The sequence below is a fragment of the Phlebotomus papatasi genome, chromosome 2, assembly GCF_024763615.1.
Source record: "Phlebotomus papatasi isolate M1 chromosome 2, Ppap_2.1, whole genome shotgun sequence".
Classification (NCBI taxonomy): Eukaryota; Metazoa; Arthropoda; class Insecta; order Diptera; family Psychodidae; genus Phlebotomus; species Phlebotomus papatasi.
In genome coordinates, this window is record NC_077223.1 from 16,472,354 (window position 1) to 16,490,698 (window position 18,345).

The 18,345-nt window shown below is 33.6% G+C and overlaps 1 long non-coding RNA gene across 1 annotated transcript; it reads right to left on the reverse strand.

Moving 5' to 3' along the window:
• Window positions 1-351: 351 nt before the first annotated feature.
• LOC129802815 (uncharacterized) lies at window positions 352-2,991 on the reverse strand. The gene is made up of 3 exons (XR_008751819.1): window positions 2,819-2,991; window positions 1,859-2,054; window positions 352-689 (listed from the first exon to the last, which is right to left on the reverse strand). It is a non-coding gene; the product is annotated as an uncharacterized LOC129802815 (long non-coding RNA).
• Window positions 2,992-18,345: the final 15,354 nt, after the last annotated feature.

Genomic DNA, 18,345 nt, shown 5'->3' on the forward strand with positions numbered 1-18,345 from the left:
CTGTACTTCTGGGATTTAAACTCTTGTACTCGGGTGTCTGATGCTCTGACACACAATTCCATATTTTATTCGATCCTCACACAATTCACCCACTCTCGAGGGTTGCACTATTGAGTCCCTGCACTCAAAAAAATTTGTGAGAGAATTCGCTTACATTTGGGATGCGCCAAAAGGACTTCCACTTGGTGTGGTAAATTTGTATACAAATCGTAAGCGTTTTTAGCAACATTCTGTAGATTCATTTGGCATCGTTTTGTTAATAAATTTGCTATCAAAATGCACACAAAAATATGAATTTATGGCTTACAATATATTAGTGATTTTGTACTCAAAGTGTACACAAATTTAGCATTACTTTGAACCAATATTTATATACACTTAGGAAATAAAATTCAATTTTTCATTATAATCGTTTTATTCACTAAATTAAATTTAAATTTACAATTACTTTAGTAACAATAAATATTTGAACCTAAATAACAACAAAAAGTTCCATGGTTGCCTTTGCGTAGGCAATTTTGTCATCTTTGTTGGGTTGAGGCCGCTAAAGAAGAAGATGGTTAGCAATTATTTAAATTGCCATCTTTCTTTCTCGTGAACTTGTTTTTCTCAAAAGCTCAGCACCGTTGATTAGAACAATTCTTTGAACTCCAAAGTACTTGTAAAGCTCCAAAAAAATAAATTTGTTCCTAAAAAGTAAAAAAATAAGTATTACTAATGTTAAAGAATAAAGAAGAGGTCAATTTTGGTAAAGTACAATTAAATCTAACAAGTATTATCTGACTTGTAAAAGGAGATTTTTTTAAATTCCGTAACTGGTTCTTTCGATTTTTTGTCTAAATCATTTAAAAAGACTGAATTAGTTCAGCAATAAAATCAACTTAGTTAATATTAAATTCACAAACTTTGAGAGCAATAATATTATTTTAAGCATTCGCAAAAGAACAAACAGGGTCTCATTTTTACTCTGCATCATTTTGGAGGCCAATTGTTTTAATTAGTCTGTAATAAATTGGGCAATTGTTTAGCAAAAAAATGGTCAGCAAAAAAACAATTTTTAAATTTCAAATTATACAATTTTAGTTCATGTGATAAGTAAAATATTGGCCTCAATTATAAGACAAAAAAACAAAATACTTAGTTTCAGGATTTTGGTATTCCAAAATCAAAAACTTATGGCTTGGGCACACCTTTTAAATCAGGGAAATTTCAAGAAGTCGAAATTCGAATCTCTTTCTTTCTTACACACTTTGCAAAAGTCTATCTCATTCTTATGTACTCTTCTTCTTCTTTTAAACATCACAACAAATTGAATTTAGCTTAATCGAATTTGGAGTGCGAAAAAAATGAAATAGATATATGGAAAACGCGTGAGAAAGACATGTGAATTTTGATTTCGTGAAATCTTTCTGATCTGAAAGGTGTGCCTTGGCCATTAGGAGCAATATGTCAAATCTATCAAATGTTAATGAAATGTCAAGATATAAACCATATGTCAAACTTCCTGTCTCCCTAAAATAATTCCAAACTTCTCAAAAATGTTTAGAATTATCAAGGTACTAACAGTTTTTTTTTTAAATTAAAATCTTGAACTTGGAAATATTTGACAGTGTGAAATTTTGAACTTGATCTTGGTCCCAAAATGAAAACCATTGTTGCGGAAAATGATAATAAAAAAGATGTCTTTGAATAAAAGAGATGACTTTGTAATTTTGATCGGACTTTGTAATTTTTGATCAATTTTAGGTTTATCACTGAGCAAAATGTAATATTTTACCGATGAAAACTGTTTTTGACTTAAAGTTAAATATATTTTTGCAAAGATTTGGATATTTAACTGATCAAAAAATTTTAATACCTTCGCAATAAGAGTAGGCATCACATTTAGATTTTCCACGAGAATGTTTTCACTGGCAGCGGTTCCAGACGCATCTTCCTCGTGACGTTTGATATAATACGGAGTTTTGACTTCTTGAAATGCTGCCGGCAAGATTCTAACTCCCTCTGAATCTAAAATTTTTCGAATCCATCCTCTTCGGTTAGTTGACTGCGTACTGCAAATTATAAGAACAATAAATAAATAAAATCAAGAATAAAAAAAGCGAAAGTAAATTTAAACTTGATAATACAGAACTTAAAGAATTTAGGTGAGATTCTTAAAATTTTCTGTCCCCCGATCAGCACCAATTTTTGCTAAAATGTGTTTCACTACTACGAATATATGGGTGGCCAAAAGTAAATTATAAAATAAGAAAGATATTAACTTGCAGTTTTCGTCAAAAGTTATACATCGGTTGAAAATTGCAATTTATTGCATCAAATCAATCAATCTATTCAGCAAAATTATAGAGGGCATTCTGATATACATATCAGTAAAATGATCACATATCATTTTACTGCCAGTGCATTCAAATCCTTGATATTTTGGATTCGATACAAAATTTTAACTATTTTTCTTAAAATTACTGCATTACGTCCTTCCAACTTTATCTTTATATATAGTATTTAGTCACATTCCAAGTTGACTCACGTTAAGAATCTCACCTGCAATAAGCTAATCTAGGTTTATCACTATTTTTTTTTTTCAGAGAAATAACTGCTTTGGAAAACAAAAATATTAATAACGGAGAAGATAGTAATAATTTTTTTTTATTTCTATCAAATTTGAGATGCCATTGTCTATAAAATACTCTTCCTCAATCCAATTTTGTTGTGAAAATTTCATTGAAAGTTTAGGAACTTCTAACGTGAAACATCATGCACCAAAAAGAGCTTTTTCACTTATCTAAGTTGAATATTTTGCTTTTAAATTACTCACCACTATTTTCCAAGTCCTCGTAGCTTAATATGCCACTAAATTTTACATTTATAAAACACTTTTCACTGAGAAATTGCACTTGAATTACTTTTACTGCGCCATTTGCTTTTGCACTGGGGCACAGCCTTCTAGAATATTCCAGTAATGTGAGAAAAATTCTCTCGCACGCGAGAGCCCGAACTGTATCTCTCTCTCACTTCACTCCTTTCCTGCTGTTTCTCGCGCAGCTTATCTTTCAGCTCTCACTGAATTTCTCTCACTCTCCCGTTTAGCAGCAAAAAAGTAGCGATTTAGCTTACAAGATTTTCAGGCATTACCAAACGTGAGAATTTTTGTTACACCAAGTGGAAGCTTAAAAGCTAACACGTTCCTGGGCGTCACACTTTTTTTGCAGTGTGACACTCGCACACGCCACTCAATATTTGCTGGCATCTTCCTCTCACAATGCGGGGGTGAGTCTTTTGAAAGCTATTGCTAAGCCTAGTTAAGCTTATTGAAGATGCGATTCTTATAAATGTCAGATAGCTTAGAATACGTGCGAATTCATTGTTAAATTTGCAAAACCACAAGAATTTACTAGCATTGACTTGTACAGTTGCTTTCCTATCACTCTACATAATTCAACTTCTGCATTATCAATATGTCTTTCATCCCCAATATTTTTTTTCAAGTTCGAAGATTAAAGAGCTCCTAGTGACCATATTTCCCAACCGAATGGGACCATGTTCGGGTTCTTTGGAAAGGTCTTGGAATTTTTAAAAAGATTATAGCGGTTCTAATCGGTTTTGAATTGGTATGATATATGTAGTAATTAATCAATTTTGGGGGCACTCCGGGGGGAATCAAACCGGGCAATAATCATTTAGAGATGGACCCCTAACTCAAAAAAAATCCAAAAAGCTCTTGTGTCACTCTTTCAATTTCAGGCGATCTTTTGAGGGATTTTTAAAGCCATTGTATAATCGAGCAGTAAAAAGTTAAAATTGAGCAGTAACAAAAAATTGAAACAGTGATATTATCGTCCAAATCTTGGAAAAGTGAAAATAAAGGGCTTTTCATTGTATCTGTGTCAAATTTAAATGTTAAATACATATTAGACCCATTTTTGTAGAGCTTTAAGTTTTTTATTGACCATAATTAGATATTTTACTGGTCATTTTTTTAAAATTTAACTGGCCATTTTGAACTTTTTACTGCTCGTTTGCTTTTTTGCCATTTTTAAATCGGTTCAAATCGGTTATTAATCAGTAAACGGTTAATGATGTGAAAGTACTTTTAAGGTATAGCATCCAAGTTACGATTTTGTGCATTTCATGTATTTTATCTCCTGGTTTATAACCCCTGATAAGGGGAATTCCCGGATCGGGAATCTTTGTTTTTTTCCATTTTGTTTTTTTACAGTTTTGTTTTTCCCAGATTGTCTTTGGAATCTTTGTCTTCAGTAATTTTTGTTTATTTGGAAAATTTGTCTTTGGTACTCTTGTCTTTCATACATTTTGTACAAGTATCAGAAATTTTGTCTGTCATAAAGAAAATTTCCCTTTGCCCTAAAGGACGAAACCAAAAACTTCCCAAAACACCGTTGCAATTTCACTATTTTATTAATAAAATATACTTCTGTAAAATATATTAAAGAAAAGATTTCCAAAGACAAATTTTCCAAAAAACAAAGATTACTGAAGACAAAGATTCCAAAGACAAACTGGGAAAAACAAAATGAAAGATTCCGCAAACCGGGAATTCCATTGTATGATTCCGGAAAAGGTTGGGCACCAACATTAAGACGGCGATGGACCAAATATTTCTCGCTTGTGCATTCACTTATAAGAAAAGCACAGTTACAAAGGCAATTTATGGTTTTAAATAAAATAAATAAGGTGAAGTACCCTATGTCGACCACTTAAGGATAGATTTTGTGAAAAACTTATGAAAAAACTGTTATAATTTGTGTTTTTTTGATAGAGTTTTTGCCTAAAACTATAGAAAAGATCCTTATCTATCTAATTGTGAACTTCATTTAGTTACAATATAATTTTAAATTATGAAAAAATTAAGATGTTTTAAAAATGCGAAGTGTTCCTCTACTCGACCACTTCAATATCAGTTTTCCTCTACTTGACCACTCATTTTTTTTAAAATTAAACAAACCACAAAACTATAAAGTCACAGATTTAACTTTGGCTTGTTCAACACATTAATAATAATACCTAAAATTGAGTTAATCATTAAAATAAATAGGGAAACTCACTTTTATGAATTCATTCAGAAGTAGAACAACATTCAAGTGAAAAAGCTTCACTTGCTATGATTCGTTGACCGGTCGAATTGAGGAACATTATATTTGAAATGCACTTTCAATTTTATTACATTAAATTAATCTTAAACTTAGTCATGGTACTAAAATTTTTGCACAGTAATAAAGATAAAGTCCTCAACTTGCGATTAGACTCAAAATTTGAATTCTCAAGCAATCTGTAAGGGTTATAATTGAATTAATTCCTTAAGAAAAAAGTCAAGAATATCAAAAAGTATGCCATAATTTGATGAAAAATTGCAATTTTTTATTTAAGAAATACTTTAACGCTCCGTCTTTTTATGATTTTTTCAGTATGTTATGGTCAATTTCTATGATATTTTCACTAATTTGAATTAATTATGAAATAATTGACCCTATAATGTTAAACCATTCGCTACGTATTATTGTAAATGTACATAAATTGTATAAATATTTCAACCGGTCGACTTAAGGAACCCAGGGTGGTCGAGTCGAGAGGCGGTCGACTCGAGGATACTTTACCTTTACCTTATAATTAAGCTGTCGGTAAATTTACACTATTTTATAGCAAATTTTTGGGATATATATTACATTCATAGGACTTATGAAAACTAAAAATTTGAGAAAAGGTACGAAAGGAAAGTTCCTCATAAAGAACCCTTTGGCAAAGTTAAGCCCAATCATCTAAACATAAGATATTGTGACTACCATACTATGTGATATTAAAATGGCTTTTGTATTATTTTATGCAATTTATTCTTGCATGTGAAATTTAATTTCTAGTTCAGTATTTCGTACATGTAAATATTCACATATAATGTAATAAAACATTTTGATATTGAGAATTTATTCCGAGAACTGTTCCCAAGGAATGATGAGATGAAAATCCAAAATATTTTTCATAACGCAAAATTGCATATGACAGAGCTAAATAAAAAATAATAATGTTGAGTTGTTTTAACTAAAACAAAATTATTTTAATATTTGACTGACTGAGAATAAATCAGTCAAATACAAACTAATAAAATGTATATGAACAAAAAGATAAATTCCATTGATCATTATAACATAAAATGTACTCAGCGAAAATTTTTGGTAAAAAATTGATTGTTTATTTACGTGAATTATATCTCAAATCGGTGTTGAGTGTTTTGCAGAAGATCTACTAAAATTAATATCTCAAAGGGAAACCATTTGTGTTAGACTTATGAAACCTTAGGGAAAGTGAAAGATAGTTTCTGATACTGCAAAAGAATTCCTGTTTTATATTTTATACACCAAGAAATGGGTAAAATATAGTCAAAAAGTCGTAATACTCTTGGGAGATGCATTGAGAAATGTATGAAATTCCTCATGGACTATTGTGGAGAATTTCCCACGAATATTTCCACCCACCAGCCATCCGGAAAGCTCACCAAGATTGCACGTCCTGGGCAGAAATGGTTGGTAGCTTGTTGGGGTAGAAATTTGAATTTTTCCCTTTACTGACTTTTTTTGTGTGCGTCCGTTCCTGGCAAAATTGATATGGTCGAGAAGAGGCGAAAAAAAGGAGTGACATTTAAATAGAATAGAAAACCTTTTTTCCCATCCCACCCACTTCTTATCTCAGTATGTGCATTGTGCAGTTATTATTTCTTTATGGGAAAACGTGGTTGGAATATTCAAACAAAAGGCAAGAGGTGCCGCATATCACCCAGAAATTCATGAGGATTTCTCTCCTCGACTCCATATGTTACGGTCAAGGGAATACAAATAGTTGAGGATTCCAATGCGATTTTCGGGGATTTTTATTTATTCCTCAGAGACTTGCTATTCGGGCCTGTCTTTTCCGACAATGAAAAGGCATTTCCTTCCGCCTCACTCCCCAATTCCTATCCTTTGCCTTTGGTCCGTGTCATTTTTCATTCACTATCAGTGGACTTTGAGGGATTTTATGGCTCAATCACCTCTAAGATTAATTCTACGATCAATTGATGGGAATCTTTCATAGTGAAAGATAGAAGATTGTTTGGCTAACTTTGGGGTGGTTTCAGGTGAATTTTTGGGAGATATTGATTGATTTTCAGGACCTTCCCATCAATCGGTAAAGCAATTTCCTGGAAAATAAATAGGAACCTCACATAAAATATTTAAATGGGTCTTCTTCCTCTACTTATTTGGTAATGCTTCTAATTTTGTAATTATTACTCGAACTCTGTCAGCATTTTAATGTTTTACAGGGAAATGTCGAGAATATTTAATCAAACTCACTATAGTGCTATCTTCAAGAAAGAGACATGAGTTGTCGTAGCCTAATGTGGCGGCTAAAATTTTGAGGTTAGGGATCTTCTACCCCTGTCCATCTGATAATTTTAAACCATCACCAAGTTAAATTTTCTAAATTCATTCAAACATTTATTTTCCTTAAGATCCATGAGCAAAGTTTACAAGAATTTGAATAGAAGATGTATCGCACATCCGGAGAAAAATTATTAAAAATAATTTTTAGGTTAGGTATACGTTTATAAAGCCATTGTCGAACTATACATAAGTGTATAAAAAATGACAAAATATAAAAATTTTGAACTTTCTTTTGTATTCGAATTTGTAGAGCGTGCGACCTATTCGACACATGTCAACCCAGTCGAGGCGCGACAGCTGTAACCCACCAATCCCAATCCTTTATTCCTTTGACACGCTCATTCCCTACCATCCTTATGTGTGCTGAAAGATTGTTGAAACATAATTGTCCTCAATCAACAATGAGTGATTTTGGACATAGTGTTACAAGTAAGATAATTCGCCGGTACAAGTTGGACAGGCATTTTTTCTTGATAAATACAGTACTATTTTTTTTAAGCACAAGGAACCAAATTATAAAACTAAAGCAATAAAAATACACAATTAAAAATGAAATATTAAATTTATCAAGAAAAAAACCCTGTCCAACTTGTATCATTGTCCAACTTGTACCATTGTCCAACTTGTACTACTTTACCCTAGTAAAAAATTATTTAAGGAAAAAAGCCTGGAATGATACCGTTCAGTAATTATCTTTCGAAGAGACAAAGCCACTCTAAAACTAAGCTGAACCTATTCGAAAATCTACCGGAAGCCTGAAGTGTAAGTTCATATACTCGTAGCTTTAGCGCTAATTGTTCTGCCATTTCGAATTTCGGTATTCTTGCCACTTCAGTCGTCAATAATGTCAACAACAGTGTGTAACCGTTTGCTGAAAAAAGTTAATTTTTGTATAGTTTTGTTGAATTTCAGGATCGCAGATCGCTTGAATTCTAATTTTATTAAAATAAATCTCCTTTCGATGAACTTGCTGACTTTTGTATGACTCGTCGGTTTAAAATTTCGAACTTCCAACGGGTTTTTAGGTAAGTTCTCTCTGATATACCTTCGAACCGGTACAGAAAAAACCTCAACCGGAGAGAGTTCTCAAATCGGGACGGTTATTACTGAACAAGAGAAATATTTACTTCTAAAAAGTTCTCTAAAGTAATTTCTCTCTTCTAAAAAGTTCTATGAGCTTCAAACTTAAGGTTTAGCGATACGGCTTAACTAGTGTGATTTCTTTATAAGTAAAATATTTGGGAAAAGTCTAATTCAGTATATATTATTTGCAATTGACTTGAGATATCTAAAAAAAATCACTGTAATTGTTTATTATTTAGAAAATATCTTTAGAAACAGTGCTAAACCTTCAGTCTGAAGACCCCTTTAAGCGGTCTTCAGACTAAAGGTTTAGCCCAGTTCCAGAACCGACTTATTTGGCTTATATTCTTGATTTATACCTTGATTTATTCTTGATTTGAGTTGATTTATACCTATTTTATAATCTAATTCTAAGTTAAATTTTCCTAAAAATCGCGATTGCTGAGAAATTAGAGCCATATGACTAAACCTTGGGTTTGAAGTCCATATTATAGGGCTTAATACTTGAGACTTAACGCTTAAGATATGTTCTGATATATTAAGATATGTTCGGTTTTACGTAATTATAATCAAAAAGAATGATTGCTTAAAATGTTCTGAATGAATTTCCGGTCTGATGGGATGTAGCAGATAGTGGATAGAAAAATAGACCTCTCCTGATTTTTACTCTTCAGTTCCTCATAACGTTTCGAGGGTGAATGTCCTCTTCATCAGAATTCGAATTGGAGCAAAAATCACATACAGATGGGAAATTTTATTGCTGCACTTCTCTTGGACTTTGTCACAATTTTTCTACTGAGATTGTTACCATTCAATAGGCTGGCACAGAAACATTGATTTTGTATCTGCTGATTTGATTAAATTATCATCAGTTTCCCAATAATCCATTTCACGGCTTAAGCCGAGAGAAAGATTAGTCAGAAACTGATGAAAATGTACACAGTATTTTGATTACAATTACGTTAAGCCGTCTCTTGGCTTAAGTCGTAAGGGTCGTAACTGTGTTTAGACCGTGTAGACTAGAGCATAAGGTTCTGAGCTTTGTTCTTGGATTTTCAATAATATGATCGATTTTAAAGTCAATGTGTTTGATTTTGGGACGCCAAAAAGTACAAAACGAGGTTAGGTATATTAAAGTTATTTGATATCTAGTGCTATATTTTGACCGTAGATGTATACAAGCTGAAATCAAAGTGGAAAATTCGGTCTAATTTTTTGTGTAATTTTGCCTGCAAAATAAAGTCAAATTGAAGAACAAAAAATTAGACCGAATTTTCCATTTTTGAGTTCAGCTTATTTGATATCCTGCTAGAATTCAATCTTATGACCATAAGTATATGTAAGCATTATGTAAGCACTAAGTCTTAATTTAGATTTGGAAAGGTTTCTGGCCCATCTTCAATCATCAGCTAAATTTGTTTTTGAGTGGAATTATGGTATCATACTGAGGTCTGAAAACGGCATCAGACAATTTATATGACTGTTGACTGGGTTGCCAGTTGTCTAATTGGTCAGACGGTGTGCAATAATTTGTATATTATTAGATAAAATGACGAATAGTTCAATAAAAATAAATTATTGTTGCTTTAATATTTGTTAGATCTAATTATTATTATTATTACTATAAACGCTGTAAACTAGACATAAATTTCTTAAGAGATTGTAAAACTCAATTTTATATGAGGTTATGAGTAGGTTTATGAAATAAAGCAGCCGCCACAGGACAAACCACAGCTTTCATCTCTGTGGAAAATGCCTAAAAGTCTGTGTAAGATGTTTCGTGTGAAATATGAGAGAGGAATTTGAGCATTAATATGCGTCGGTGTGGCACCTTAATTAACATCTGGCTACCAAATTGAACAGCCAAAGAAGTGGCTAGAGAATTCACCGGAGGTGTTAAACATCAATTGTCTTCCTCGTCACAAACATTCCGGATGTGTCGCTCTGTTACGCCTGAAATCGTCAATAAAATGGAGTAATTCAGAGTCTATTGGATGGCTTTTCGTCTTCTTATGTTTGTTCTTTTCCTCAATTTTTTTCCTCTCTGACTTCTTATTTTCTCCTTCTATTCCATCTTCTGAGATAGTGAAAGAGTGAATCTAGAAGGGATGGGGAATCTCTGAATTTTAGGTGTATGTGCTGGGATATGGAGTATTTTTTTTTTCTGAGGCTGGAGGAGCCTCTGCGATAAAACGAGAAAATTGTCGCTGGTAGAGAAGAAAAAGAGTCAGATAAGTGGAAGAGAACGACCCAGAGAGCAGGAGGATGGAGACAGGAAATTTATGAGGTCTGTCAGACAGACGATATGTCATCTGAAAAATGCATGAATTGATGAATCCCATAAGGAACCACACATTTCGTGCTTGTATAAAGGAGGCCCGAAAAATACCATTTTTACCCACTCATGTAAGAAATCACGATGAAAATTTTCTCTATCGAAACACGACAAAATATTTAAAATGCCATAAAAAAGAACGATACAAGTGGAAAATTTATAGGCTATTAATTTAATTTAAATGGGCGGCGAAAGGGATAAGAAATCCCAGAAACTTCTTGACAACTCTCTCGATGCCTTCCTCAGCCACTTGGCATTTTATTAAGTCCCAGATGACTCCTAAAAGTACGTTCTTTTTGCATTTCTTTTTGTCTTGGTCTCCAGAAGAATTTCTGGGAGATCAGAGATGGAAGTATTTTGACCCTAAATATGTTCTTTTGGTCTCACCAAGAAAAAATTCCATATGATTGTGCAATGTGTGCTGATTCTTTAGATACGAAGAGTGACAAAGAAATAGGTCTAAAAACCACGATGACAAACGCAAATTAACCATTAATTTATGAATCGGTGGTGTTTTTCTCGCACTCGGATATTTATGGTGATGAGAAAAATCCATTTAGCGTGATTCAGAGTTTTTTACGCAGCTGACTTTTAATAGGCTTTCAAGATGTTTATTTTCTGGCTAAGAATTGTCCTAATTGAATAATAGAAGAGATACATAAAAACGTAGGAAATCTTAAAAATAAAGAATATTGGGAGATTTGATTTGTTATCTTACTTCTAGTAGGGCAAAGCGCGCTACCTTCGAACGACTCAAATTTCGAATAACTTATTTTTTTCAAGACGTTTTTATTCAATTTAATCCATTAGAATATTATATTTTATAGATATTTCAATGCCTTAAAGTTCCTGAGAATAGCATGGTTCAAATTTATTAAGAACATAGAAAAAGAACTGAGTTGTCCGAAGCTTCAGTCGTTCGAAGGTAACGAGCTTTCCCCTAGTTCATATCAGTTCGTATTACATCTCTATATGTACTAAAAGTATACACAGTATACAGCATAAAGTATGAGTACAGTATAGTATACAGTATGAGGAATAATTTAATTAGGATGTATGATTCGAAATGGAGATCTGGATAAAGAGGTACTGCTTTTTATAATGTGGCTTAATTATAATCTTATTTAAACTGTACTAAAACTTCGGAAAGGTTTAGCACAGTACAAATAAATTGTTATACAGGAAGTACAATAGTTCACGCTGCTCATTTTTTCATCTCATTTTACAGATACGACTACGGTCGATGCAACCGACACAATATACTTAATAGAATTGGATAAAGAATTTAGTACATGAGAGTACTAAATACTTTACGCTGTACCTTATAAAAAACACTATGTTAGCATTTAAAGATTTGAATAATATAAACGGGGCTCAGGTTATTTGCCATGTATAAAAATTGCGTTAACAATTTTGGCTTGACTATATATACTCAGAATTGTACTAAAGTTTTAGAACTCTGTAAAAACATTGTTAAAAATTTAAGAAATAAATTTAAACATTTCAAATTTATTTTTTCAATTCTTAGATGAAAAGTAAGTACCAAATAAAAATTTGTAGTATTTTCCTCTTTTATTACTTGAACCTTTGATATAAGGGAAAGCGCGCTAGCTTCGGACGACTCAAGCTTCGGACAATTAAATTTTTTCTCAATGTGACTTATGGATTTCACCCATAGCTCTTTTCTGAACATTTGAAGCTTTGAACTAGCTATTAAAATGTAATATTATAATGGGCCAAATTCATTTGTAACACATAGAAAAAATGATTTATGCGAAGCATAAATCGTCCGAAGGTAACGCGCTTTCCCCTACTTCCTACGTAATTTCTTCCGAACATAAAAAAATATATTTCCATGGAAATTCAAAAATACAATTCAAATGGAAGAACAAACCTCTGTTTTCCATTCTATTTTCTTTCCAATGTTAAAAATATCCCTTAAATTGCTTTAAAAACCACCTTGTGTGAGAAAAATAGGTAAGAAAAAAAATCCAAAATCAATTTCCGAAGTCTGTGAAAATCTTCAAAGTATACGAAGCCACAAAGAAAACTCCATGACCCAAATTTCCATGAATTTGATTTATTTCTTGCAGAAATCTTCATCATTTATACAATTCAAATTCCCATTGCGGAAGGCTCTCAATTGTAGGGCGTTGTTCGGGAAAGCTCTTGGGGGTGGAATATTTTTTTTTGCGAGTATATAATTAGAACTAAACACACTTAAGGCTTTTCTTGTACTTCTCGTCTTTGGTGCTGTGGGGTGCTTTTGACAAGGAATACAATAAGTTCACGCTGAAGTGATTTCCGAAGCGAAGAAAATGAATAATCGCTCGATAATTTATTCAAATTGGAATTTAAAATGTGAAAGAGGTCCATTTGAATGTGAAAAGAAATCGGATTCGAGAGTTGTCTCTGGTGCTTGGGATTTTGGCGGGAGATTGGAGATGGGGGTATAACGTAAAAAAAAATCCTGGATAAGGGTGTGAAAGATACTCAAGATGTTTCCCATCTCATTTGGGATTCGATTTCCTTCTCCATTGGAATCAGACACAAGATGCGTTTCTCCCAATGAATTCCAAATTAGTTGGTCTTCAAGCAAGATGACGAGGATAAAAAGAAGTGCTAAGGGCAAACCCGGCTGACCAATAGTTTTTGGGTTTCACTTATTAGGAAAACGATTTGTAGTCTGTTTTTCTTAAAATTATATTAGGAATAGTTCTTAAAATCATGAAACAATAATTCCTAATATGATAATTGTTTTGCAAATCACTGGTTTCTTTCTTCAAGTGGGAATATTGAGGGTTCCGGGCTTAAGAGGCGTGAAACATCGGTCCACCGCACGAACCGAGATACTCCACCCAACAGCCTGAGCCAACCTGACTGTCTCCCTCTTCTGATCGATAGATCGGCAGAGCACTCTACTGACTGTAAGTTAGAATTGAGTGCTAAGCTCTGACCGTTTTCAACTATGCCTGTGAGGGAAAGACAAAGACTTGTCTAAAAGGATGGGTTGCCCATGGGACGTATTTGGTTAGATCCTCGTTCAGGCATGGCTTAATAATTTATTCTTACACCTAGTCCTTATAGCCTAAAGCCCAAAATAGACACAGGGATCGACTTAGGGATCAGCCTGAGAAATGAGGATTGGTGTCAATACACTCAGAGATCAGCCGAAAATTTGGAGGATCAGGCTGATTTTCTAAATTCAAGAGGTCTAGTGAATTTATGGGGATTAGGCGACATCAGCGCCAGGACTGAAAATAAAAAGCTTCGTTCTGGGTGTTTTTGGGTGCTTTTCGAAATGTCAATTGGGTGAAAAAACACGGAGAATACAGTAGACTCTCACTCAATCGGCTCTTTTTCAACCTTGTCAACAAATTTTGTTGACAATTTTCACGTTTAATTATGAAGCTAATTTGCTAAAATTTGCTATATAGTTCTTCCTATTTTATCGTGATTCTTTATAATTGAGCGCTTTTTGTGGAATTTATAAAGGCTTTGACGCTCAATTCTATCGCTAAACCGGATGACATTTTACCCCATATTCCCGATTGAGAGATAGTCTACTGTAATGGTACACAATGTAGCAAAATCCTAAAGTTGCTTAAAATGCATTAAAATTGGAGTAATGGGAAGGTCAGAGTGCTCCTTTCTGTACGAAAAATTCATTGATATTGCACTTAAGAAGTCTTTCAGCAATTAAAGTGCGGAGATTTAATAGAAATTTACGCTGTAAACGCTAATTCTTGATCCTAAATCCTCAGTGTTTGATAGTTTGGGCCAGGGGGATGACATTAGCTCTGAAAAATTTGACCAGTTTTAGTGTAAATTTTTCCCTGTTTTCGCACAAATTTCACGAAATATCTCCGAAACTACGTAGGTTGCCAATTTGGGGTTTTCGGTTACCCATTCGATATTAAATTGGCTTTTATTTTGTATTTGTATTTTTTTGCTAATTCATTCCGCGATGACAGAAAACACCGAATAAACTCCAAAATCTTTTCGGCGTGCTAGAAGCATATGGGAAACATAGGAAACGTCATGGCCCTGGTTTGGGCTGATCCTTTACCGCGCCAAATTTTTCGAACTTAGTATTCTCCAGGATCAGCCTGTGTCTATTTTCAGTATAAGACTGTGATTTTATTGTGTGACCTGATGTAAGTGTTTTAAATATTCAGACTATATAAATTTAAGGAGATCTTGGAGGTTTTTAGATTATAAATTCAAAAGGAACATAATTTTAAATTTAGGGAAAGGCTTTTAGATTTCGAACACTGCACTGCATACTTTTCCAATATTCATTCAAGGAATCTGACCTAATTTTTCCAAGAAATCTGTGACTGAAAGACTAGTAATTAAATTATATTTACATAGATACGTCATATTCATTAAAGGAATATGAGAAAAACATGAAGTGTTCCAAGCCAGAATGTGTCTTCCCCTAAGCTTGAATTATTTTACTTTGTCTCACATATGAATTTAAACAAAATAGTTTCATTTCTTTATGCAAAAATCCTTAATTTTTGGTTGGTAAACCGACACGACGGTCAAGTTTTATTCTGATATTTCAGGATAGAATTGTCCTTCTGGTGAGCGTTGGTAAAGTGGTGGTTCCAGAGCGTTCGAAACTGTATCGTGTCTTATTCAGTGGCTTTGAGGATTTGAGGATTCTTCAAAGATCGATGATTAAACAGCCACTGAAGTAGACACGATACAGTGCCGAAAGCTCTGGAACCTTGAGTGTTTTAATTTTGGATTAAACCACCTAACCGACGCTCACCGAAAGAACAAATTTTGTCCTGAAATAGCACAATAAAAACAGTTCCTTCAATTCTTGGAAAGTAATGACGAATATGGATTTCCAAAATCACCATTTATTTAGAATAAATTTGTGGTCAGTCGGGATGGTATTGTTTGATGGACGTAAAGGAAAAACCGACAGAGGAAGGGGGCCTGAAAAAAAAAGGATTCTCAAGTGGATTTTGAATTTTTCTTCCCTCGACAGAAAACGGATATTTTCTCCCAAAGGAGGGAAGTGAGAAATATAAAAGATCCATTAATTTTGAGTTATGCTGGAAAATTCAAGCTAAACTTTTCACAAACATGCTGCTTTTTTTCTATACAAAATCCTGTTAAAGTGTGAATTAATTTAGTATTCAATGGTTTAGAGGAGTAAAAAGAGTGGATATGTAATTAAACTTGCGAGGGTCACAAATGCATTCATCTGATAAAAAAATTGTACCCACTTTTTCCCCAAGAGGTTGCTCATTTCCATGACCAAATGACAAAAATTTCACATTTCTGGGGTTTCATGAAACCCCAAAGGTTCCTAAAAAAAGTGTTTATAGACTTTTGGGAAACCTTAATATTTTAAATTTTTTTAGGTTTCTCAATAAGTTTCTTGTGTACTGGAAACCTATTAGAGGTTCCTAAATTTTTTTTAATATCTCGATCTTTTCCAAATCTTGTCCAAGATTATTTTTAGCTTATCGTGTTTTTATAAAATTAGGGAAAACCGGGGCAGAAAAGCTAGCAAATTATATTTTTTTTCATTTCGGATAATTTGTAAAAAAAATGTTTGTATCAGTCTGATGATTATTTCAATGAATAGGAAAAGAGGTGTTTATACTTAAAATAAATAGTAATAGTAATAATAATAATAATGGTGGCACAACGTTCCATATAGGAACCTAGGCCTTCCCGCAAGGGGAGTTCGGAACATCCATTATTATTTTTTGGAAAGGTATTGAAATTCTGAACCCGGTTGTATCGGTCTTCATCGGTAATGAACCGGATAAGTACCGATTTTGAATATTTTTTTCGGAATTTTTTTTTACTTGACCTTAAATTTGCTCTCGAGCTAGAGGTCAAACGGTAAGAGATATCGACTTCCGGTCTTCGATGACCCCCAATGTTTTTCTTATACAGGAATGGGGTTGTCAGTCCCATGCCCCGTGGAATCAAGTGTAGTCAAGCTTACTGAACGCAATTCAAACATCTCTAACGCCAGATAAATTCCTGGTAACCTAAAGGGGATTCGAATCGAACCCGGGACATTTGCATCATGAAGCGAATGCTGTACGACTTGAGCCATTAAGTGGTCCTTGAATGTATAGTGATTTTCTTAATATTCCTTTGAAGGCACGCTATAACTGCCCACTATCTAATACTCTTCGTAGCTAATTTGCTCTGGTCTCCCCTACTCACGGGTTTTACAACTGTAAGGATATTGACAGACCTGAGGATTAGCCGAGAGATGGCTTAGCGTAATCATATTAGAGGTAATGGTTAAATTACATTTCCATCATTTTCCACTAAGTCGTCTCTTGGATTAAGTCGTAAGTGTGTCTAGGGCATAACGGCTTTCATATATTTTGCTTTTTCAATGGTTCACAAATCATCTTTCAATCTTTTGGTTTTCGTCAAATTTTACTGCAGCAGAATGCTAATGGTTTTCTCCATATGAGTTACCCCTTTGCTTGTCCCCGATTCCTCTGGAATTGTAAAGTGTTGTGTGGAAAATTGTCGACAAGTTCCCTCTGCCATCATCAAATATTACCATCCCAAGCTTGGCTCTCCAGCTGTAGAGGGCACAAAAGCCTTCAACTGGGGAAAGGCTCCGTGAAATTGGTAGTCCGTTTTATTAATATTAATGAAGTAATTATTTTCCAACAATGGAAATATTTAAGGATTGCTAAATGATTTTGCCACCAGTGTTAATTGAATTTTCTCCTTCTATTCTTTCGCAGAAATCCTGCGACACTGAGAACAATTTTTGCAAAGTGTAGGCTTTGGCATGCAAAAGCGCGTGTATCAATTGAGGTGGAGCAATTCTTATGCATATTTTAATATTGTGGAGGTGTATTAAATGCACTCAATTTGTATAATTTGATCGCTTATTGGAGCCCTAGGGCGGTTTCCTGCTCTTACCATTGACTTCGTCATTCTTTCACACTCATTGTGTGGCGGGAGAGGTGTAATTAGAGTCTTTTCACTAATGTTTCAGGTAAGTTTCAAGAAAGGTATTGTAGTGAAGAATTAAAATGAAAATAGACTCTTATGGTTTCTACACACTATGAGAAATTTTCGGAAATGTTTCACAGTGTGAAAGCAAATTGTATAGGGAAAACGGGGAAAATTATCAAAATTTCTTCGATAATGACAAATTGGTCATAAATTTCAAGCCATTCAGTCGCTTCAATTTAAATTGGTGCTTGGTGTCTTTAATGGGCGGGGCCTAAAATGAAGGATGTTACATACTTATAATATAATAATTACAATATCGGCACAATATTTTATAGAAGAACAAGGTCTTTTCGTAAGCTAGATATTTCGGGACATCAATTACGGAAAAGTGCTCTCCCTTCGAACGTTCATGTCTTCGAATAATGTGAATTTCTTTTGTTTTTCGTAAGAGATTTCCACTAAATTATCACGGAATTATCAACAATTGATGATAAGCCAACTAATATTTAATAGAAATTTGTAAGTCTA